At 40.4% G+C, this 25,388-nt stretch overlaps 1 long non-coding RNA gene across 2 annotated transcripts in view; it reads left to right on the top strand.

Moving 5' to 3' along the window:
* Positions 1–24,517, top strand: part of LOC147022734 (uncharacterized) — a 62,586-nt gene extending 38,069 nt beyond the window's left edge. The window contains exons 3-5 of one of the 2 annotated variants that reach the window (XR_015059693.1): positions 7,473–7,505; positions 8,216–8,322; positions 18,912–24,517. This is a non-coding gene — a long non-coding RNA (uncharacterized LOC147022734). The remainder of the gene's footprint in view (positions 1–7,472; positions 7,506–8,215; positions 8,323–18,911) is intronic. The other variant, XR_015059694.1, reaches the window with a different exon arrangement.
* The last annotated feature ends 871 nt before the right edge of the window (positions 24,518–25,388 follow it).

The following is a 25,388-nucleotide window of genomic DNA, read 5'->3' as shown; positions in this document are numbered from 1 at the left end:
ATTTGCTGCCTTAGGGACGTCCGAGAAGCTGGAAGTTGACACTGAACGAGCCATTGAGACATTTGTTTGCCAGCTCTATGAGCCTGGTAGCACTGTGGTGGATGTTGGTGATCTCAGATGGAAGCTTTTCACCAATAAACAACTGGAGGCTCAAAAGCTACCTCCGACACGAGGAGCCTTACATGAAGCCATTGCCTGGGCACATTACCAGGCCATGGTGTGGCATCAGGATAACATTCCTCACCTCACCTTAAGGCCTGTACGTGATGACGTCGCCACTGATGATGTGATCTGTCTGTGTCATTGCCAATAAATTTGATAAAAAGGGGGTCATTTTTTGCTGAAACCAGTTATCCGAAAAAAATATGTTATATTTACCACGTGAACTACGATAAAAATATAAAAGAGCTAGATATTAATAATGGTATATAATAATTTTTATGCAAGGGTTCCCTGAGACATGAAAACTATTTCAAGGGTTCCACAAGGGTAAAAAGGTTGAGAGACGCTGCTTTAGACCCTTACATCATTTCGACCTCTTCAACACTTCAGACCAATTTAGACCCTTTATACCCTAACTATTTTTAGAATGCACCCTTCAGACCTTTAGACCTCTTTGGCCACATAGACCTTTGGACCCCATAAGAACCTTTAAGACCCTTTAAACACTTATTGACCATTTAGACCTTTTCACCCTTTCAACCACTTATGACCCTTTAAACCGATTAAATCCCTTACACCTGCAGATCGTTTAGACCCTTTTAGACCATTTTACACCCCTTGAAACCTTTTTAATCCTTTTTAAGATCCTTTCAACACTTTAGACTCCTTTAGACCCTTACACCCTTTGGACAACTTATACCCTCTAGAACCTTGACCGTTTACACACCTTTCGGGTGTAAAAGGGTTTTTAATGGACTTTTCACTAGACAAAAGCTAAGGGATCATTTTTCATCAATTCAGGACCCGTTCTTCCTCCATTGTTTTCACTGCACGAATACAATCGTGTTATCAGGTCTTTCAGCCCCCATAGCCCCCTAATTTTCCATCGAATCAAACTGAAAATCAGCTTTATCACCTTATGGACCCCAACTACGTCTGTCCTCCATCGAGAGACGAGCGTCTGTCTCACTTGGGACTATATATTCTTCATATTAGAGCAATTTATACTAATTCTAAAAAACATGCAATCACAACTTGTGCAAAAAGTGGTGCACTTTTTTTACATTTAGTACAATTCGTTTTATGTGTGTAGTTATTCATTAAATAAACTTTGTTTCGTTTTTGAACCTTTTCATCCAATTTAAAACCTCTATTTTATTTTAAACCAACTAATTTTCGATCAAGGCTGCACAGCAAGGTGGAACATTAAGCCAGGAGACCCATTAGTATCATTTCTGTGTAGCTTCAAAAGGCAGATGCATATCACCCAATAGGTGGCAATATAATGCCCAGGAACTTGAAGCTATGACAGGAAATGTCGATGTAGCCAATACGCTTGTATGCAGAGATGGAGTGGTTTCTGTTGTTCACATTTTAAGTATCTTACATCCTATTCGGTGGTTTAGTTATCTGCTGGGTATAATATGGGATAGAAATTGAATGTTTTATATCAGCACGAGCTTGAAGTTGAGGAAGGTGTTTCATTTACATTTCTGAAATTCCATTACCACCCCCCCCCTCCCACCACACCAAATACATTATCTTTTTACATTTATATTCCACAGGGGGAGGGTCGAGCCCAAAAACCAAGAGAGTGGAAAAGCAACGAAAGAGGATAGGAAAAAAATAATCAGGATGGATTGCCACAGTTGATTGGCCCAGAGTAGAATAAAGAGGGGGGAAAGGGTTTCAGGGAACTTTGCAGGTGAACAAGGAGTGTTCCAGATGGCACCAACAGTGCAAACCGCTGGTCTCATAAGGGCCTCCCAGAATGCCTTGCTCGATACAGCTCTAGTCATGAACTGGCAGAGAAGGGGACTCGAGGTCATGCACCAGATGATGAGGCAGCCTCCCAGGAAGCTACATCAGGGTTTGGGCCTCTATCTTTCTGGTGTCAAGCCTGTGTGAACACCGACTCCAATGGTACCCTTGTGTAGGCACTGCAGAATCAGGAACACAACCTGTCAGGCAGAAAGAACTCCAAAAAACGCACAAATCCCCTACCCGACAGCCTGCCCCAAGAGCTTTCAACTGAACCAATTCTCTGCTCGTGGCTCCTAATGTTGGTACCACCACAGGTGGATGCGGACAGCCCTCCCACCTATGTATTCATACCACATAATGACTATATACGCCATATTGACTCTTCTCAAGGAACCAAAGTCACGTCCACCAATGATCATAATTTGGCAGAATGTTGTTGCTCTCTATGATTAGTAACCAGATTATGGTGGGTAGTTTGATTTTTTTTTTCTCAACCATATAAATTATTTTGTTTTGCCTTTAAAATTTGTCATTTCAAGCAGGTCATGAACCTCTTATGCCACAGTTTGTTTCTGTGCACTTCCTGGAAACCTCCCATCGATAATAGCCTAAATTACAAAAACAATGGAGAACACAAAACAAACAACCGAATCGAGGTTTTATCACAAAAGTCAAAGGTCAGAAAAACCAACATTTCAGTCAAAGAACAGTCATCATCGGTGATGAACATATCTGATGGGCACTCGGATCATAAATGCTGTTGACCACAACATCCAGGAAACCATTCTCATCAGGACATTATCTGTCCACTAACGTCATGTTGAGTGCCAACATGATGTGAATAGATGAATAATGGGGCTCCCTCCTGGTTAGGAGCCCCATGGGCACTCGTTTGGGGATCTCCGAGCGAATTCTGTGATATTTGTTTGACACTCACACGACGATGACCTCTTGGGGGAACCTGCGATGAAGTGACTGGAGAACGTTTTCTGAGCCTGTTTTGTTCAGTACTTCATCACAATTCCTAGTAATATTTGCAAGTATCAGGAAGTGGTTAATTTATTTGCATGTTTCTTACACACCTCATTGGATTTTTTCATTTTTATTTACAATCTAGGTTCATGGAAGAGCAAGGACCAGTATTTTATTGTATGCCCAGAAGTCTTTTTGGAATGTGCCTGTTGCCACATCTCGTAGTTGCTTACATTTTCAATAGTAATTAAAACTCAAGTGCCAAGCCTGGAGCAGTCACAGTTGTGCTAAGATTGTTAAAGAGTATGTTGAACCTTTGTTTATAATTACGCTTTACAAATAAACTACATGAAGAGTGATGCATCGTCTCCACCATCATGCCATTAGAGTCATTTTTGTTGTAATTTGGTGTGGAATTTGAAGATCCCACAATGTTTTTCTTTGAAATAGATTTGGCCGAAGCGGCTTGTGCCACGTAATGGCAATGGAGGAACTACTACACAAAATTCTCATCCCTCCACAATTAATGTCTTTCCTCTGCTACATTAAAAAAATAACATTTCCAAATTATGTTCGACTTGAATGCAGTTTTCATGTTATCCAGAGGATTGAGAAGGATGGTGAAAGAACAAACAGCAATATAGTACTGCCTTGACCCACAGACACAAGGCTGAAGTATACGATCATAATGTCGTCAAATTTCTGTTTCATACAATTGAAAAACTGATACCATGGTAAATCGATGAAGCCCCAATCTGACGGGAAGTTCGTGCTCATTGTACTCTTACATCTTGCACTCTTTGGTCTCTGCCTCTCTTGCATTCTGGGCTCTTGTGCTGTGGGCCCTCTTGAACTTCAGTTGCTCTGAGCACCTAAAACACCCCCCCCCCCCACCAGCTCTGCTCGCTCACCATTGGACAGCTCCACAATCCCTTCAGCTGGCATCCTAGTTCTGCAGCAGCCTGGGATTTACCCCATGCCATTTAATCTTTCTCTTTTTCCCCGTTTTTTGTGTGCATGGTGTGTGTGTGTGTGTGTGTGTGTGTGTGTGTGTGTGTGTGTGTGTGTGTGTGTGTGTGTGTGTGTGTGTGTGTGTGTGTGTGTGTGGTTTTTTTGTATACTTTTTGCCTGTCTTTGTGTCTCAGATTTCATAAGCCATGTCTTGTGTAAGTAAATTATACATTTCTTTTTAGAGAAACTCGGTGTGCTTCATGTTACCCCCCGCCATTTTTCCACGCTCACTTATTGGTTAAGGACCTTCCTGGAGGAATACATTTTTGTATACAGTCAAGGCCTGAATGGATCAGGACACAACAGAACAAAGGGAACAGCAGAGAGAGATGAGAAGAACCATACAGACAGCAGGGTTGAGGGACAAAATTGTGAGAGATGGAAAAACAAGGAATGCGGTAAGAATGAGGTGTAGGGGAAGATGCAGGGGGTGGAGAAGCAATTCTCAGTTTCATAAGTGTATATTCAATTTGGTGCTGACCCTAAGCCTAACCCTAACCCATAACACTGTATATTTGAGTTACTAACTCTAATTTTCATGACCACTTGTGACTCAACTCCAAAGGAGTGCTTAAATGAAAACTGTGTGTTTGGGTAAATTTAAACACCCCTTTTGAAGATAATTTAGAGGGTGCTCATCAGAAAAAACCAAAATAAGACTTACCAAAATGGTGGCATGCCATCTTGGTCAGCTGTTTGTCACATCGCTGGGTTCTTAAGCCACCATTTTGTTCGGCCTGCTCAAAAATGCCTTGCCTTGGAACCACGATGACCCCTCACGGACTAATTAAAGTATATAATCAAAATCTGGCTTTGGATTTGAGGATCAGAGCTTAAAAGGGACTTCAATAAGTGTCAAAATCTGGAGTGAAATCTGAAATTTTTTGGAAATTAGTGATTCTTATAACCAAGTGTATTTATTAAAGCACGGCTGCCAACCCTCGTTCTGCACTGTCATTTTAAATCATACCTCGAATAGGGTGTCACTATACTGGGACCTACGATACTTGCAGGAAACCCGAAGACTTGAACAATCTGTTTTTAAAGTTCCCTCTATATGACGGATCCAGATTGAGTATTTCAGAGTATTAAAGAGGTAGGGATTGGCATGTTGGATCTGCCAAACATTTTCGGCCATTTTGAACAAGGATTCCCGACTCTGCATGGTGGTTCTGAGATTTTAAAAAGAGAGCGGTAAATGCATATATATGCAGTAGTTTTATAGATTACCGAAAGGCTCCTTCATTCACGGCTGTTGTGTCTGGGTGTGTGGCATATATCGAGCCTCGCAGCTCTGAAAACGCCATAAAACTTAAAAAGAAGAAGAAGGTCCCTCGCTCTCCATCATCAGCAAAGCGACAGGTTGAATCACGATGGGCGGTATTTGGAGAGAACTGCGGTGCATTCCCACAGTGTTCACACACGTATTTTTACATTGTGGCAGTGCCGAGTGAGCAACGTGATAAGGTGATGTTGACAACGACGTATTACATGTCCCGTTCAGTCACCTTCGCTCTGTTAATGTTAATTCACGGCAAAAATAAAATAAAAGTTTGTGTGTGTGTTCGTGTTCATGTCGTGTTCGTGTTCGTGTTTGTTCAGTCACCTGTGCTCCGTTAATGTTAATTCACGGCAAAAATAAAATAAAAGTTTGTGTTCGTGTTCGTGTTCGTGTTCGTGTTTGTTCAGTCACCTGTGCTCCGTTAATGTTAATTCACGGCAAAAATAAAATAAAAGTTTGTGTGTGTGTTCGTGTTCGTGTTCGTGTTCGTGTTTGTTCAGTCACCTGTGCTCCGTTAATGTTAATTCACGGCAAAAATAAAATAAAAGTTTGTGTGTGTGTTCGTTTTCGTGTTTGTTCAGTCACCTGTGCTCCGTTAATGTTAATTCACGGCAAAAATAAAATAAAAGTTTGTGTGTGTGTTCGTGTTCGTGTTTGTTCAGTCACCTGTGCCCCGTTAATGTTAATTCACAGCAAAAATAAAATAAAAGTTCGTGTTCGTGTTCGTGTTCGTGTTCGTGTTTGTTCAGTCACCTGTGCCCCGTTAATGTTAATTCACTGCAAAAATAAAATAAAAGTTTGTGTGTGTTCGTGTTCCTGTTCGTGTTCGTGTTCGTGTTTGTTCAGTCACCTGTGCTCCGTTAATGTTAATTCACGGCAAAAATAAAATAAAAGTTTGTGTGTGTTCGTGTTCGTGTTTGTGTTCGTGTTCGTGTTCGTGTTTGTTCAGTCACCTGTGCTCCGTTAATGTTAATTCACGGGCAAAAATAAAATAAAAGTTTGTGTGTGTGTGTTCGTGTTCGTGTTCGTGTTTGTTCAGTCACCTGCGCTCCGTTAATGTTAATTCACGGCAAAAATAAAATAAAAGTTCGTGTTCGTGTTCGTGTTCGTGTTCGTGTTCGTGTTCGTGTTTGTTCAGTCACCTGTGCCCCGTTAATGTTAATTCACTGCAAAAATAAAATAAAAGTTTGTGTGTGTGTGTGTGTGTTCGTGTTCGTGTTCGTGTTCGTGTTTGTTCAGTAACCTGTGCTCCGTTAATGTTAATTCACTGCAAAAATAAAATAAAAGTTTGTGTGTGTTCGTGTTCGTGTTCGTGTTCGTGTTCGTGTTTGTTCAGTCACCTGTGCTCCGTTAATGTTAATTCACTGCAAAAATAAAATAAAAGTTTGTGTGTGTTCGTGTTCCTGTTCGTGTTCGTGTTCGTGTTTGTTCAGTCACCTGTGCTCCGTTAATGTTAATTCACGGCAAAAATAAAATAAAAGTTTGTGTTCGTGTTCGTGTTCGTGTTCGTGTTTGTTCAGTCACCTGCGCTCCGTTAATGTTAATTCACGGCAAAAATAAAATAAAAGTTTGTGTTCATGTTCGTGTTTGTGTTCGTGTTCGTGTTTGTTCAGTCACCTGTGCTCTGTTAATGTTAATTCACAGCAAAAATGAAATAAAAGTTTGTGTTCGTGTTTGTGTTCGTGTTTGTTCAGTCACCTGTGCTCCGTTAATGTTAATTCACTGCAAAAATAAAATAAAAGTTTGTGTGTGTGTTCGTGTTCATGTTCGTGTTCGTGTTCGTGTTTGTTCAGTCACCTGTACTCCGTTAATGTTAATTCACTGCAAAAATAAAATAAAAGTTTGTGTGTGTTCGTGTTCGTGTTCGTGTTCGTGTTCGTGTTCGTGTTCGTGTTCGTGTTCGTGTTCGTGTTCGTGTTCGTGTTCGTGTTCGTGTTCGTGTTCGTGTTCGTGTTTGTGTTTGTGTTTGTGTTTGTGTTTGTGTTCGTGTTCGTGTTCGTGTTTGTGTTTGTGTTCGTGTTCGTGTTCGTTCAGTCACCTGTGCTCCGTTAATGTAAATTCACTGCAAAAATAAAATAAAAGTTTGTGTGTGTTCGTGTTCGTGTTCGTGTTCGTGTTCGTGTTCGTGTTCGTTTAGTCCCATGCTACGGTACATTGATAATTTACGGGTAAATAAAAACGTTAAATAGTTTTATAAAAAGCGTCGCTGCATATGACGTCATTGACTTTTATTGAATACTTTTAGTCCACTATTTTGACCCCCATTTCATTTCCATTGCAGCTTGTAACACTGCCCTGATTGCCTCTGTGTGAGGTACGTCACTTTATGTGTAACATTATTTAACAAATATGTGGTGTAAAATAATTTTCTCAAATGTCGCTGTGTGTGATGTCATTGACTTCAATTGAATACTTATATTCTGCGACATGATGTAAAATAATTTTACGTGTGGGAGTTCGGAGGGAGGCAGGTGAGGTGGGAGTCTGGAGGGGGGTGGGGTGTGGTGGGAGTCTGGAGGGGGGTGGGGGTTGGTGGGAGTCTGGAGGGGGTGGGGGTGTGGTGGGAGTCTGGAGGGGGTGGGGGTGTGGTGGGAGTCTGGAGGGGTGGGGGTGTGGTGGGAGTCTGGAGGGGGTGGGGTTGTGGTGGGAGTCTGGAGGGGGTGGGGGTGTGGTGGGAGTCCGGAGGAGGCGGTGGAGTGGGAGACTGAATGGAGGGGGAGTGGGAGTCTGTAAGGGGGTGAGGAGAAGGGGTGGGGTAGGAGTCTTGAGGGAGGAGGGAAGGGATGGGGTGGGATGAGGGAGCGACGAGGAGGGACTGGTGTTGCCCGGCTATGCCGGGTACCTTTGGTAGTATAAAATATAGAACAGATGTGCAGCTGAATAATTTCCCAAACGTTATTACACTTGAGATAATACATTATCCACACCTGCACTTTCTTCTTCCCTCCCTCCACCGAGCTGTGTCATGTATCCTACGTTTCTCGGAATGAATAACCCCACCTCTCTCCACCTCATTCCCCCCAGTTCCACCTTCTTCCCATTGAGTGTTGCTTCTCACTGAAATCTCCTGTGGCCATTGGTTTTACTTTCTTACTCGTCATGAAATTAACTCGGACTCATCACTCTGGAAGGTATGTTTCTTCCTTTTCTCTTTTGAGTAAATGAAGTGTAAGCAAGGGACCTGTGAACAGATGCATTGATCATTGAGCCCATGCAGTGTCAAACTAGTTTTAATGAACGTGAATGGATATCTCTTTACAATGTACACATTTGGAGGGAGAGGAATGGTCACGACTGGAGTAAGACAGCCTCGGACCATGGGCACTGAATCTGTATCGAGGCCCCCCCCCCTCCCCTGGTGTTGACCAAAAAAAATCAGAATTTCAAACTTAAGCCAAATTGATTGATTGGCAGATGTGTATGCCCCCTCCACCCACCCCACCCCACCCTTGTACAAAGCCACAACGCTACCTGCAGATGTGCAGAATATAATTTTATATGAGTACTTTTTCATATTATTCTGAAGCAACGCGAAGGTATTTTCAAGAAATATCGCTGGCTGAGAGTTGCAACAACGTGCTTCTAGCATGGCCTGTGAACTGATAAATGATAAATAAAAGTAAAGGCAAATAAAGGTAAAGTTTGAGAGCCAAATTAAAGCCCCCCCCACACCCCACCCCACCCCCGCATCCTGTGCTGCTCAGGCACCATTACTAATCCAGGCCTGGGAAAGGTAGAGGGGGTGGGGGCAAAATTTGGGAAATTAAAAATGAGAAAAGTTGAAGGGCATATGATATAATAGCAAAAGGAGAGTGGGGTTGTTGGAGAGAGAAGGAAGTGAGATTTGGAAGGAAATAAAAGTATTTATAGGGAAGGGTAGGGCCATGTATCGAGCACTCATGTGGTCGTGGTGGAGATATTGAGGGTCAAACAATGTAGCCATATTCACAAACTTAATAAATCAATGATCTCCGTCTGACTGCCTGCCTATTAGATAGTTTGAATGTTCAACACCTGATCATTAAAATTCTGGAGAGCGCCAAGGGCATAACTATGATGGCAGTTTGAAGATAAATTCTGTATATAAAAATGATTGTTTAAAACGCGTACTCCAAATGTATTCTACTCATCATGGAATGAAATACTCACTCTTTATGACGTCGCTATCGTGGTGTGTCAAACAATGAGGCACATATAACCTTGATTTGCACGTTTCCAGTAATTGTTGTTCTTCAAAGTAGTTTTCCGTGGCTTAGCACTCAACACCATAACTTTTATTCTAAGGTTGGCTCTGTATATAAAGGTCAGCGAAATTCATTTCAGACAGATCTGGAAGGGAAGACTGATTAAAGGATTCATTTAATTGTGATTAAAGGGAAAGAATCGCCACTTTCTGCAGTTGTTTTTTTTGTCAGAAATACAATCTCGGTAACTCAATGCTGTCTGGGATGTCAGAACATGAACAAGCTGTGACATTTTTCATTTTCATGCACCTCTGCATCCCTTTATAATGAAGCTACCTCCATTTGTACTTGCCAAACCTTGAAGGCGTCACTTCGAGGATGAATATGAATATGTACATCCTACACCTTGAAGAGGTCACATCTGAGGTTGAACCTGAATATGTAGTTGCTCCAATTCGAAGGGTTCTCACTGAGGTTGAGGCAGAATATGTATTTGCCCCACCTTGAAGGGGTTACACTGAGGTTGAAGGAGAATATTATTTCACTTTGCATTTCACAGTGGATGAAATACACTGAACCCTCTGCTCACCCATTGGTGCCAATACCATGTGAGCCGTTCCCAGAATGCTCCTGCCCAATGGTATTGAGGAACTCCAAGTATCATAGCAAGCAGACGCATCGCCCCGCAACGCACGCGCCCATTCCTGCTCATACTTTCCTCCCATTTGCACCATACGGGTGGCAATCGGTCAAGGTCTGCATGGGTACACTGCCTTTCGGCAAACTGCTGCCACCGCTTCCAGCTAACAGGCCCTTCTGGATTAATTAACGTCTGGCTTCCAGCAAGGGCTAATGAAGCGTGCATTTGATTGCCACCACATCCCCATCCCCTGGGACTGCAGAGATTTCTTCTTACATAGATTCTGCTAATCACTCCGACAAATGAACCTTTTCAACGAATAACTTTATTTGAAGGCAAAATGAAAAATGCACAACAATCATATTTGATTTGGTTGGGATGGCGCCATAATATAAATTTCTCAAGTTTGAAACAAATTAATGTTCACATCTTATCTCCCAATTGACTATTTGAATGGCACCACTTTGGTTATAATAGACCAGGAAAGGTGCAAGTGTAGAAACCTTGCCAACTTTCCAATCGACCCATATGGATCATTTGAAAATCGGCCAAGCTGAAGCTTCATGCTTACACCGACATCCAAAGTCCTCTTCTTGCAAAAGATAGCATGTGAACCTTAATGTCGACGGCACATATAAAGAGACAACCCACTTACTGTGTCTCTTCAGCTCCTCACTTTCATAAAACAATGGCTATTAAGATGGCAATCGAAGCCAGGACCACGCGATCGCTTTAGAACATGTTCACGAGAACCCGATGAAAATCTCATGACAAATCATGGGAGATTTTTGGAGCAGATTCAGAAGAAAAAAAATTACACATTTTTGAAAGAAATTAAAAAAAAAAAATCCAAGTTTGAAAATAATTATAATTGCATTATAAAGTAGTCAGATGAGGATGAGGATTAGGATTCTGCACTGAACCAGTCAAATATATACAGAATATTAGGAGGGAAATAAATGCACACTGGGTAATGTGAAGCTCTTATCTGAAGAAATGGGGCCATTCTAGTCTGGGTGTACTTAGAACCCGAGGATGTGGCAACAATTCCCTTTGGAATCCCTTCGAAGTGCTGAGCAATGCTTTCTGGTACGACCATCGTATCACCATTACACATCCATCAAGGTGTAATCCCATTCTGGATCCAATGGGAATCCAACGGTCATTCGCAGCAAAATTTCACCTTTATTAACGACAACAATTGCATTGTCTAAACCCAATTTAAGGGTGGCATATCGTAGCCAGCAATTTTTTGCAAAGCTTTCTGCTTTATTTAAGCTGGACCTTGATTTCCATTTTGGACACCAGGTTCCTTTTCTTATTCCCAATCCCATGAATTTTATTCGTGAGTTCATGATGCTGTTGTTAGAATTGTAATTCATCAATTCACTGGTTTCTGTGAAACAAAGACCTTTTGGTCATTATATAGACATTGATTCATAATTTTGACTTCACATTAAAACACCATTAATTGCAAGGATCAATAAACACAATTTTTGTGGGTAAATGTACAAAAGTGGTCCCTTTACGTCTATATCGATCACTTTCTATGAAAGGCACTGAGACCCATGAACTTGTCACAGTTGTGGGTTCGAGTGAAACTCTTTTGAGCTCCCCAGAGATCTTAGTTGTTGAATCTGCAGTATGAACTGGCCGACTTGGATCTTGCTTTGACAGGTCTTTATGAATCCGAAATGATCTTCTGGTTTTGATTGCCGGAAGATGTAAATGGTAGTATGTTTTTAAGTTTGGATGTCTGCATTGAGAATGGTGGGCTAATTGCATCCCAGCCACCTACTTTCTACTCGTGTCTTTCTGGCTTCATTATTCTTGCTGTCATGGGGGTGGGTGGGATTGGGGAAGGTGGTGGGGGTTACTGAGCAACTTTTGAGTTGAAAATATATGATGAAGAGGATTGGGAGAAAATGAATGGAAAAGGGGTGGGGGTGGGGTGTGATTGGAGGAGAAGGAGGAGGAGGGAAGAAAAGAGGAGGAATGTTCAGGGGTATTATGATTCAGAAGGGATGTGTATTCAATAGGATGGAGGAAAGGGTGAAGCAATTAATATTACGAGATATATATATATATATATATATATATATATATATATATATATATATATATATATATATATATATATATATATATATATATATATATATATATATATATATATATATATATACAGTAGACTAGGCGTAAGTTGGCAGCGTGTAACTCGTCACTTCGCCTAAGTCGGCAGCGTCAAAAAGTCCTGAATTTATCTCATGTTAAATCCCTTTGAATAAAGGGTCATCCCTCTGTAAGTCGTCATCTCTAAGTCGTCACTTCGTCTAAGTCATCAGATGTTGTCCATTCCCGTGTAATGGAACCTCAAGTAAATTACCACTCCTAACTCGTCACATGGAACTGCTGCCTCGTTAGAAGCCCAATTTCATGGAATCGTGATGCTCGCTCATTGGTTTACACCGTCAGTGATAGGCTATTTATAACTGCGTACACACGTTGATCGCACTGCAGGCAGGACAATGGCGACTAAGTGTAAGCTTACAACTAAAACCTACCAAGAAAAATACGACATTATCCAGTTTTGCGAGGCAAATCCACTGATGAAGAAAACAGCCATAGCTGAGAAGTTGGACATCAAACCGCAGACATTGAACGATATCTTGAAGAATAAGGGCAAGATATTTGGACAAGTGGAGAAGATCGCGAGGCCGGTGGTAAGTGTGAAACTCGTGAAATGTGTGTCCTTTGAAGATGTCGATGACGCGCTCATCATCTGGTTTCGGCAAATGTCGGCTCAGCCAAATATTCGGTTGGACGGTGAAATGTTGCTGCTGAAGGCACGTCAATTCGCTGCGGACCTCGGGCATGATGATGCCAAGACCTTGTTCGTGCACTGGATAGACAGATTCAAAGTGAGGTGGGGAATCGGCAAGGTCAAGAAGTGCAGCGAATCAGGCAGTTTGGATTCGCCGATACTGTCTGGATGTGATGCGCCGATACTTTCTTTCAGTGGAGGATTGCCCAGACAACATCATGGAATACAATGACCGGTTTGAGTCCTTTCTCATGCACCAGATGCCCAAGAGTTTGAGGCAGTCAAACATAATGGATTACTTCGCGAAGGAGTAAAGGATCGATCGAGCTTCGTGTTGAAGTCCGATCATGGTTTTATATTGGCTTGTTTTGTACATTACCGCCCTCACTTACACATTGGCATTGAGTGGTAATCATCACCACGATGACTGTGTGTCATGTAATTTCTCACCATACCATCACCGCTGGTATACGAGTTGTCTTACAGTTGTTCATCACCTTTACTTTTGATAGAGTGATTCATGAATTCCATCTTTGCTTGATCACTTTCCAACTCACCAATGAACCCCCACCTATGCCCCGAGGATTGTGTTTTCCTTTTGGTACAATAGCCGGCTCTCACACATATGTGTCCAGGCTACGCGCGACTTCATCCTTCACCCCACAGTCATCATGAATGATCGCATATGCGTAAGTCGTCACATTTCTAAGTCGTCACTTTTTTCTTGGTCCCGATGATGACGATTTACGCCTAGTCTACTGTTTATATATATATATATATATATATATATATATATATATATATATATATATATATATATATATATATATATATATATATGTATATATATGTATATATATATATATATATATATATATATATATATATATATATATATATATATGTATATATATATATATATATATATATATATATATATATATATATATATATATATATATATATATATATATATATATATATATATATATATATATATGTATATATGTATATATATATATATATATATATATATATATATATATATATATGTATATATAAATATATATATATATATATATATATATATATATATATACGTATGTATATATATATATATATATATATATATATATATATATATATATATATGTATATATATATATATATATGTATATATATATATGTATATATATATATATATATATGTATATATATATATATATGTATATATATATATATATATATATATATATGTATATATATATATATATGTATATATATATATATATGTATATATATGTATATATATATATGCATGTATATGTATATATATGTATATATATATGCATGTATATGTATATATATATATGTATATATATATATGTATATGTATATATATATGTATATATATATATATATATATATATATATATATATATATATATATATATATATGTATGGCCTGTTAGCTTGGCCTTTGAGCAGCCTGCCATCAAAAGGGTCTTTCAGAATGATTTTGTTATGCAATCGTTTTTGACATTATCCACAGTGTCTAGATGAGGACGTAATGATGTATTGCATCATCCTTACTGATTGATGTGTGGCTGCACATTTTATTGGGCGATGCTTTGCATCATCGCTATGATTGATGCGTGTCGATGTTCATAAGATGCATTACACCATCCCTCCTGATTGATGTCCTGGCTGCACCTTTAAAAGGGTAACGCTATAGTTTGGCTGCATATTTAATCGGGTGATGCTGGAATGGCTGCACACCTAATAGGGCAGTGTTAGTAGGATGCATTGCATCCTCATTCGTGATTGATGTGTAGCTGCACATTTAAAAGGGTGATGCTATTGTGGTTGCACACCGAATAGGGCAGTGTTAGTAGGATGCATTACATCCTCATTCGTGATTGATGTGTGGCTGCACATGTAGTAGGGTGATACTGACATGGCGTCAACATCTATTGTGGTGATGCTGGTGTGATTGCGCACCTAATTGGGTGGTATGAGTAGGATTTATTGCATCTTCCTTCCTGATTGAAGTGTGGCTGCACATTTAGTAAGGTAAAGACAGTCGTGGGTGGTGGATTTCATCATTTTTTTTATTATTATGCAAATCGCCCCAAACAAGGCAGAAAGCCACTCTATAGATAAGGAGCTAAATCATGACAAGAGATGGTGAGGTAGACAGAGAGAGAGAGAGAGTGGGAGAGGATCTGCAGAAATCCATGACACTTTAAAAAAGAAAAACTTTTAATACACGGACATTTTAAACTCAAAATGTTTAAGATTTTTTTCTTTACATTAATCATTTCATGCAGGCATAAATTTTGAGGTCATGTAGGCAGAAATTCATGCAGGCAGAAATTTTGTGAAAGTGATGCTAATCACCGTTTTTTTTTCGAGGGACTAGGTTACTGAATCGTTTACTGACAAATGATCAAAAGTTTTACTTTGCTATTTTGAAACATTTACACCATGTAATCAACTGGTGTCACCTGGACAAATGGGTGTATCGGCAATGAGTTTTGCAACGGCAATAACTTTGAGCTGCTATACACTGTAATAAACAAGGGTGGAATATTTTCTGATTGAGCAAGACATTTAGGTTGATGGTCATCGAATACATATTGTAGGTAACTAGAAAGCATCTGATAATGCAAAGCCTGTCCTCTTTGTATCGGACTTCTTCTTCCGTATGCTAAACGGTACCTTTGACTTTTGGGCCAAATTCTTAATTTGTCTTCTCCGCATTCTCAAAAATAAAGCTTTATTGAAAATTTGATGTAAAAAGCTCAAATGGTAAAAAAGTAATGGCCCAGATGCACGCACATGTGCACGCACAAACACACACACACACACACACACACACACACACACACACACACACACACACACACACACACACACACACACACAAACACAAACACAAACACAAACACAAACACAAACACAAACACAAACACACACACACACACACACGCTTGGTCGTTATCAGCAATTTTTTGGGAATCGGCACGGAGTCAGTGTGATTACTACAGTACATACTGTAAACAATCCAGAAACCTTGAGTAACTTTCACCGAAAAACAACATTGCATTTATGTCGATGTTTCAGCAATATGTTCACTAACATTATTCTTTCAATAGCTGCGTGTGACGGAAATTTTGAAAACACGTTAATGCAGCAATTGGCTCAGAAATTGGACATTATCTCACAACAACTCGCTCAGGGAGACGGAGCATGAACCGCTCGCTCAGGGTGATGGAGCACGAACCACTCGCTCAGGGTGATGGAGCAAGAACCACTCACTCAGGGTGATGGAGCACGAACCACTCACTCATGGTGGTGGAGCACGAACCACTCACTCAGGGTAATGGAGCAAGAACCACTCACTCAGGGTGACAGAGCACGAACCACTTGCGCAGAGTGACGGAGCACGAACCACTAGCTCATGGTGATGGAGGATGAACCACTCGCTCATGGTGATAGAGCACAAACCACTCACTCAGGGTCACGGAACACAAACCACAGCATCCGCAGTGAGTGAACAATTCACTCAAAATGACGTAGCGTGGTACCACTATTGACAATGGGTGCTCAGAAAGTGGCTTAAGCACTCATGCAAGGACTCCAATTCAATGGTTGATTAGGAAGGGTTGGCCAGGCTGTCACTGCATACCATGAAGGATCCCTTTAACTTTAAAGCATGTTTTCACCATGCACGCAGCAGTTAATGAAATATTAATAAATCTGCCATTTTGCATGCTCGTCCGTGTACATGTCATGTGGTACATCGGTCCGGGGTCCACGCAAACGTTATAACTTTTTTTTAAAACATCCGTTTTTTCCCAGATTTGACTCTCTGTTGAGCACTTTGCGAAACCTCTGAAAATATAGACACAGATGTGGCAGATGCTATGGATAGGCAGTCTCTCTCGGGGACAGGGCACATCAGGTCTCGCAGTGAATTCATTGAATCTATATAATTCAATGAATCTCGTTAATTTTGGCACGTTCCTAAATTTTTTGTTCACTCAATATAATTCTCCAAACAGTAGAAAAAGATAAGTTTAATGCTAATGCTGCTAGGTTTTATGGTTTTGGAGTTATGGAGGACACCACACACACACACACACACACACACACACACACACACACACACACACACACACACACACACACACACACACACACACACACACACACACACACACACACACACACACACACACACACACACACACACACACACACACACACACACACACACACACACTGCCTTTTATTAGTACAGATGTACACAGTATAATTGAAAACGAAGACCCACCCACATCTCTCACAGGTGAATGGAGGGAATAACCAATCAGATCCCATTTCATCAATTAAACCCAGGTGGCTAAGATTATATCAATAAATTGACTCCTCCCATCCTATTCCAGCCGAAGAAGCTGCATAATGCAACCATGAAAGAGCTACCCAAGGAAAGCCCTTTGCTGTTTCAAATCCTTTCCAGAATTCCACCACAGCTATAAAGACATTCACAAATAGTACACACATGAGTATCCCAATGCAACACACCCCCTCAGTTGCCAGACCGGTTTCATCGCTTGACAGCGCAGACAGAAATGCATACCGAGTTAGACCTCTGAGACTCTTGAAGACGTTTACACCCTTTAGATCACTTAGAATCCTTGACCCTTAGACCATATTAGACCCTTTTTTGTACACTTTAGATTCCTTAAAACCTTTAGACCCCTTGTACCCTTTAGACCTTTTCGACCCTTTAGACACCTTTAGACATTTTATACTCCTTAAGAACCTTTAGATTTTTGAAGACCCTTTCGACTCCCTTAAAAGCCTTTAGATTTTGAAGACCCTGTCGACTTTTACTTCCTTTCGACCCCGTCACCCTGAGACCTTTTATACATTTAGTTCCTCTTTATACACTTTAGACTCCTTAGAATAGATCATATAGACCTCTTTGACCATTTAGACCCATAACTACTGTTGGAAAATACTCTTTCGACCTTTCGACCCCTTTAGAAAACTTGCTCTCTTTAGACCCTTTTAGACCGCTTTACACCCCTTCTACTTTTCGACCCCTTAAGACCCTTTTCGACTCCTGTAGACCCTTTGGGCCACTTCGACCTTTACACCCTTTACACCCCTTTGACACCTTAGACCCTTTTGACCTGAAGACCTTTATACCTTGTTGACCTGTTTGACCCATTTGGATGCACACCACACAAACATCTCTGGAGTCTTTTTGGAATACACACTCTACTTTTTTCAGCAAATCAGGACACAACTTCCCCCACCCAGAGGCTCTGCCAGATTGAACATAATTTGCATATTGGGTCACTGATTTGGTTCAACTATCAAAACCTAACAGCATATCATCTTTGAGGTCAAAAACTCAAAGGGTAAATGGTCATGGTTGAATAAAACCTTCAATTTTCATCCAATTTGAACAGGATTTGCATATTGATTCGCTTAAGCCTAGATTGTTTGAGGTCAAAAGGTCAAAGCTTAAGATCACATAAAATAATCAATCTTCATCTTATTGACTTTAAATTTTAACAGGATTTGCATATTGGGTCACAGAATTGTTTCAGCAAAAATGAGATTGATTGATTATTCCATTTTGACATGTTAACGGTTTCCATGAGAAAAATTTCACCCCATTGTAATGAAATGGGACATTTGTGATTTTATCATTATCATACCTCAATATTTTTTTCAAGATATCAAATTTAAACTTACACAGCTTATCTGTAAGTTTGTGTAGTATTTGTGTGTATAATTTTTATCAAACTTAGTCAAAGGTCAAGATCAAGGCCATCCGAAACATGCAAAACACATATTTGGATGCAATTAGAAAATGTATCAGTCAAATTTGTTAGGCATAACAATCAATCATGTACAACACTTAATAGGTCAAATTTCTTAATTACCAAATTGTTGCTTCCATGGAAACTATTGTTAATTTGGATGTCGCAAGTGTTGTGCTCTGCACAAAATCTTTCTTGTTTGTTTGTTTGTTTGTCTGTTTTTGAGCAGGATTTCTCAAAAACGTGATGCACAGATCACATGATGCACAGAACGTGATGCACAGAACGGACTACACTTGGTGTAGAGGTTGGGTGTGTGACAAGAACGAATTGATTAGATTTTGTTGAAGATCCGGATGCAGATCCAGCCTGTCAGTGAGATACAAAACGTAAACTGGAGGTATGTGGTTTACCGAGTTCCGTTTTAGTTGCAAATAAAATGTTAATATACACTGAAAATGTAATTGTCTGCATGCTTTCCACACTATTATCCCATATCATACTTATGATGAACCCCGCCCCCCACCCCTCCACTGCACCTTCCCTCCTTTCCATGTGCATGGAACATGTTGATGGCACCACGTCAAGCATGATAAATTGAAACACATGATTCATCTTGTCCACTGTGTCTTACTCCATGAAACTGACATTTTGATGATAATCCCTGAGATTTTACCATTGGCATTGTGGTTAGGGCGTCCACCCTGAATCTGGTAGGTCAGCAGTTGGATTCTAACACTGGTTGTCACATCAATAACACTTTCATATTGGTATGTTACTTCCTTGTCTGACGCTCTGCATTTACAGACAACCCTGTGGGTTAGCTTCCACATGGTTGAAGGAGAAAGGGGTGAGATTTCCCCTTAGTTGTCTTTGCACTGCTTGTGGAGAGAATAGTGACATCACAAGATGTTTTCACCAGCACCTAGACTGCTCCCGGGAGGTTACGTCTCCCACCCCCGCCCCAAGGTCACAATCTACTTTTGTGTGAAATCAAGCCCTGTGTTGTCTGGTGTCTGTATCAGGAACGCTGGAGCAGTAGAAGGGCAAAGAATGGTGGGAGAATTAATTTGAGGACAAAATATCTTGCCGTCTTGGGCATGCTCTGAACAGATAAATCCTGGAATCTGAATATGTATCTCAATACCTTCACGCTCAAAGTTGATGCTTTCACAAATTAAAGTAGTACACCTTTAGATATAAAGCAGTCTATCTTTCATACTGCCAAGGCAATGGCAAGGCCCTGTACATAGCATCACCATGTCTCACCTTTAATTCTCGGTTTCACAAATAGCAGGAAAGCCACTCGACAAGCTTACAGTACGTAAATGGCTTTCAGACCTGTTCAGCTGACTACCTGTCTTCTGGTGAAAATGGGTGCAGGTAAGTTTTGTGCATGCATTTGCCAATTAACAGCATTTTATGCAGACCAAACACTTTCATAATCACTGCTTTTCTCTTTCCATGAATTTCACCCACTACACTGTACATCCCTCATTCATGGATATTTTAGCAGGTTTTTCATTTATTCTCACTCTTGGGCCCCTTGATCCGTTGGACCAGATGGTCATTGGTTTTCATGGCCTTGCTGCATACCTGCCTGCTGGACTACCTGAACATCAGCTTGCTTGGGCCATGGCAGGGATTATACATTTGTTGTTCTTATTTCCAAATGATACTACTATTATAAGTGGTATTGTCGTAAATTTTATTTGTATTAATTAATATGTACTTTGTTACAATGTTGGCATTATTTTTGTTATTTATTTTGTAATTAGATTGCCGTGCCATGGAAGGACCTGTTAAGCTGTTCTGGGTTCTTCTGGGTTCTTTGTAGTTAATTAGTCTAATCAACTGAGGAGATCATGACTATCATTTCGGTCTACAACATTTCACATCATAATGCTCCAGTAGAACACAAAAAACGTGACACACACACACACACACACACACACACACACACACACACACACACACACACACACACACACACACACACACACACACACACACACACACACACACACACACACACACACACACACACACATACACAAACACACACCTTGTCCATTTATAGTAGACGCGACCAGCATGTGGCCACCTCACAGAAGAATACCATATCCTTCCCTTTATGGATTTAGTGTCGAAACAAAAATCTATTGATATACAGCCAGTTGCAAAAATTGAAGAAGAAATTGAGGCCTCAAATCAAACTAACAAGCAACATAGGAATTACACAAAGATCATGATTCTCGGGATCAAAACAGAAGTGCACTTGTCAGCTGTTGCACACCAAAAGGTCCCAAAAAGTGATAACACCCACATTTGGTAAGATTATTTTTAATAAATTGTGATGCCGAGAATTATCAATCGTATCAAGTAGTGGTAGTGTACTGCACAGCACTGTCACTATCCTAACGCATTGCACTCTATGGCAGCCGTAGGCTTGTCAGGTAACGTCTTCCGCTGCCAAGATACATGCGGTGTCTTATAGCAGAGAAAATTGACTAAATACAGGAGAAATTGGAATCGGCAAATCCTTTTGAGGAAATTTCAAGATCTGTCTCCGAAAGGCTCCGAAACACTTCCGAGGATAAAATTATTGGCTGTCAAATGATATGATGCATTATAGAAACCTCTTACTCTCTGTTAGTTCAGGAATGCCTTTAGACCTTTTTGTGCATCCACGTGATAAGGCACTTTCTGCCCCAACCCACCCCCCACTCTGGTGTCGCAGCTCTGTCTGCATGCGTAACAGCTCCACCATGAACCTTAGACCTTGTAAAAAAAATAAAATTGTCAACTTGCCACTGTATTTTTGCAAGACGTCCATAAAAGGGATGCCTGAAAATGTTTCCAGAAGTTGTGAGAATCCTTGCATCCATTCAAGAGGGGGTAGTTGTAATTACCGTATAGTACTTTCAAGGGGGTAAGTCTTTTTCAACGACCACTCCATGGTATAATGATGAAATTTCTGACACTACCTCATCAAATTTGTCTTTTACCTTCCTCACGAGCCACACTGAATATCACATGTGGACTGGCCCACATAGTCACAGAAGACGACGCATGAAAGTCGATACCTTACAAGCCTGTGCTATCCACAGGACGATCAGATTGGTTCCCAAAATGTATTTTGCTTAGCAAAAAAAAGAAACCCAGAGTTTACCATTCTAAATTATGGAATTCTACCTTGGCACGATTTCAGATCATTTATCAAAGATGTCTTGGTGGCTGAGCCAGCGGCTGGTGGAGAGAGCACGGTGCATTGCACCACGGGGATGAAGAAGCAGTCAATTGCAAAGGACGCACTGTGAAAATTGCATCCGCAGTGTTGCCTCTTGCAGTGACTCTGACTCGTTCCTGTGATCTTGTTATATAATAGGTTATTATAAAGAATCTGGCGTTACACCTCTTCAAGTTGTCTGTCTTCATGCCTTGTCCTTTGGGAGAAACACACAGCTCAACAGGTAATTAAATCATTCATTTATAAGTGGAGAAGAGCTGGTAGCTTCACCGGTTCAGTAAATGGACACTTACAGTTGTTGAAAAAATTAATAATTGGATTCAATCTCCAGGTGTGTTTTTGCATGTTAATATAATACGTCATTACATCACTGTGACGTAGTTACCTTGGACAGACTGAGCATGGGAATTGATTGTTAGTTGCTGCCATACCACTTGGCTATGCATCGATTGGTCACATGGTTGTCTCTAACCATTTTTAATCAAACTATTATTTGCAATGAATAGTGTATTATGTTATGGATAAATAGTTTTGAGATTTGTGAATCAAACATAATTGCTTGATTTCAAACAGCATCCTCACAATGGCGATTTCCATTTTGATCATCGTGCAACTAATAATTGACAATAAACCAATTAGGTTTGATTCACAAATTTCAAAACTCTTTATCTGTTGGAAAACTACTTATCAAAACACAGCTGACATCATATGTGACCGCAAATCATACCTAGACCCGTGGCCATATATGATGTCAGCGGTGTTTCCTGTCCCAATCTAAATTGATTACATCATCACCCACAAGCAAAATCTTCAGTCGTTTCTTAGGAAGAGAATTATCTTCAGTAATATTTTAAGAAGTAAAAGATCTCAAAAGATGAATTCAGTAATGTGAGGCAGGATGTCTACAACCTCTTCGGTCTTGGACATGTCCTTCATATTCTGAACGTTGTAGCATCAGAAGGCTCTCTGGATGATGTGAGCAATCTGAGTGAAAGAACGTCCAGGGCACTGAGTAAGAACTGAGGACAGTGGAGTGGGCCATCTTGCTTCACTTTACTCTATATATGGAATTATGTTGAAATTGTGATGTGATGGTGATGGTGTGAGTCGTGGCTTTCAACTGCTGAAACTACCGTCTCCATATCTGCTGAAAACTACCGTCTACACCCGGGAAGAGAAGTGGCAGTTTTGGGAAAAATTAGGTATTAAACATTTGCTAAGATCGTAGATTTTGTGACTATATAATGAAAGCAGTAGTTTTGGGGCGTGTAATACAGCAGAAGGATTTAGGAATTGCTGTGGATATGGGCTTAAAGCAGTCAGTCTTCTCCGATGAATATACATCCTTCGTCTAAACAAAAAAGAAAGAAAAGCTGTCAAACTGAATGCAATATTTAGATACTGGCAAAACAGACTGCACTGCAATGCCACCACTACTTCTTCTGACTCAAACATTTTGTCCCTTCAAATATATTTTAAAATACCACTTGTCTTAATTTTTACTGTTCGAGCGGTCTGGAGAGATAATTAAATAAAACGCTGAAGATGATTGCACTAAGGTAATACAGCTGGGGCATGTATTATCAGGTAATGCAGGTGGGAAAGATATCTGAGGTCACGACGCGAGAGCCTCAAGAATGATCCTTCAGTCGCAGGAAACGAAGATGGAAACCCCATTAGGGGAATGCAGGAGTGGAAAATGAGGTTTGCCATTGGTTGTGCAGAAATAACAGATATTGATTAAGAAACCCAATATTCCATGGTGTGGTGTTCTGGCACATTCCATTTCCCATTCTTCATGCATGATATGTTGATGAAAGAAAGCGTGGTGATGTCTGAGAGAATTGGTAGGCATAACGATGAGATTTACAGCCACTGTGATCTTTCTATGTCTTTTTCAGCACTTTCTATGTCTTTTTCAACTTCACTTCAGGCATTGCCTCCCTCGATTTCATCACATCGACTCATAGATGGCCTCCTTCTTCCGTGAGCCATTAGGCGCTTATCAAGATGTGTTAAGTTCGCTCAAGCATTAGCTCACACAGCCGGAGGGCAAGAGGCGGAGGGCGCACATGTCGAATGGGGGACACGCGGTGGACAGACAGCTCGCAAGAGAAACACGCTGTGAACCGGCCTGCCGGCCTTGGCACGAAGCCGGACACGCTCCATCTCCGCAGTGACACATTTTCTCGCAGTCCATTCTGCAGCAAATGTTCTGTGAATGAAACAATAAAGGGTCATTCTGAATATCTAGGCCCACATACACTGTGGGCTACACCTCTCCAGGATGGGGTTTAGGTACAGCTTTAGGTGCTTTCAAGTCTCTTGAATGCATCAATAATTCATGAATTTCCTTTGACTACTCTGACAAGCCAAATATGAGTTTCTAGCAGAGGCGAAGCTCCATTATTTTTTTCCTTCTGAAATGATCTTTTAGTTAAAGTCAGCAGCAGTTTGCATGTGCTTTCAGGCTGTATCTTCACCGTCCGGACATTTACTCCCTCGTACAGAGTGGACCTATTGACGTGGATGCTGCTTTCATCTTCACCGAATTGTTCCGGCACTTCATCTCGACATTTGTCCTGAGGGTCTTGACTGTTCTGGTGAATATTACAATCGTGTGTGTGTGTGTGTGTGTGTGTGTGTGTGTGTGTGTGTGTGTGTGTGTGTGTGTGTGTGTGTGTGATATATATATATATATATATATATATATATATATATATATATATGTATATATATATATATATATATATATATATTTATGGAAAGACAGCACCATATCAGAATCAGATGGCTAAAGTGTGGCATTTTAAAGAAATACTAGTTTTGATTCCAACATTTGACTATTTTCATAAGCTCATAAGCAATCAATAATCTGAGCTCATTAGCAATCAACAATTCAGGTTTTGACAATAACGTTTCGGCACTCCAGAATTTTCAATATTTGTGGGAAGTATTTGGATCTGAGAATGATGGACATGATAGCTGTGGAAAAAAAATGAACTGCTCAGGTGGCATGGGCGACCAAAATGAATTTTCCAAACCTGCTGATGCGCTGCCAGTTTTCAAGAGCGGCACCGCACCCATCAAACATGTCTGTGTTGTCATAAATGTCACAACTTTATGATGGCAATTACTCTTTTGGGAGCAAAGGGATGGGAATTACGAGTTTCTTGGTGATGTATAGTCAGAAATTGGTCATTCTGCTTTTCTAAATGCATGAAGCCATGTGTTTTGCAGATAAAATTCCAACACTTTTGTGTTGTATTTCATATCAAACTGCTTGGAAAAATATTGGCTGCATGTTTGTTTCTTGCAATGACACATACACTGTTATAATGGTGCCGGATATACCTTATGTATCTTCGGAGGCGATTTCGGATTTTAAAAAGAAAATTCTTAAACGCAATGATTTCGAGCAATTCTTGAGTTGCTTGTGAAGCCATTTGCATTCCT

The sequence above is a fragment of the Eptatretus burgeri genome, chromosome 7, assembly GCF_056783735.1.
Source record: "Eptatretus burgeri isolate ZD-2024b chromosome 7, Ebu_testis_v1, whole genome shotgun sequence".
Classification (NCBI taxonomy): Eukaryota; Metazoa; Chordata; class Myxini; order Myxiniformes; family Myxinidae; genus Eptatretus; species Eptatretus burgeri.
The sequence above is the reverse complement of the archived record's forward strand: the minus strand, read 5'-3'. Positions and strand labels throughout refer to the sequence as shown.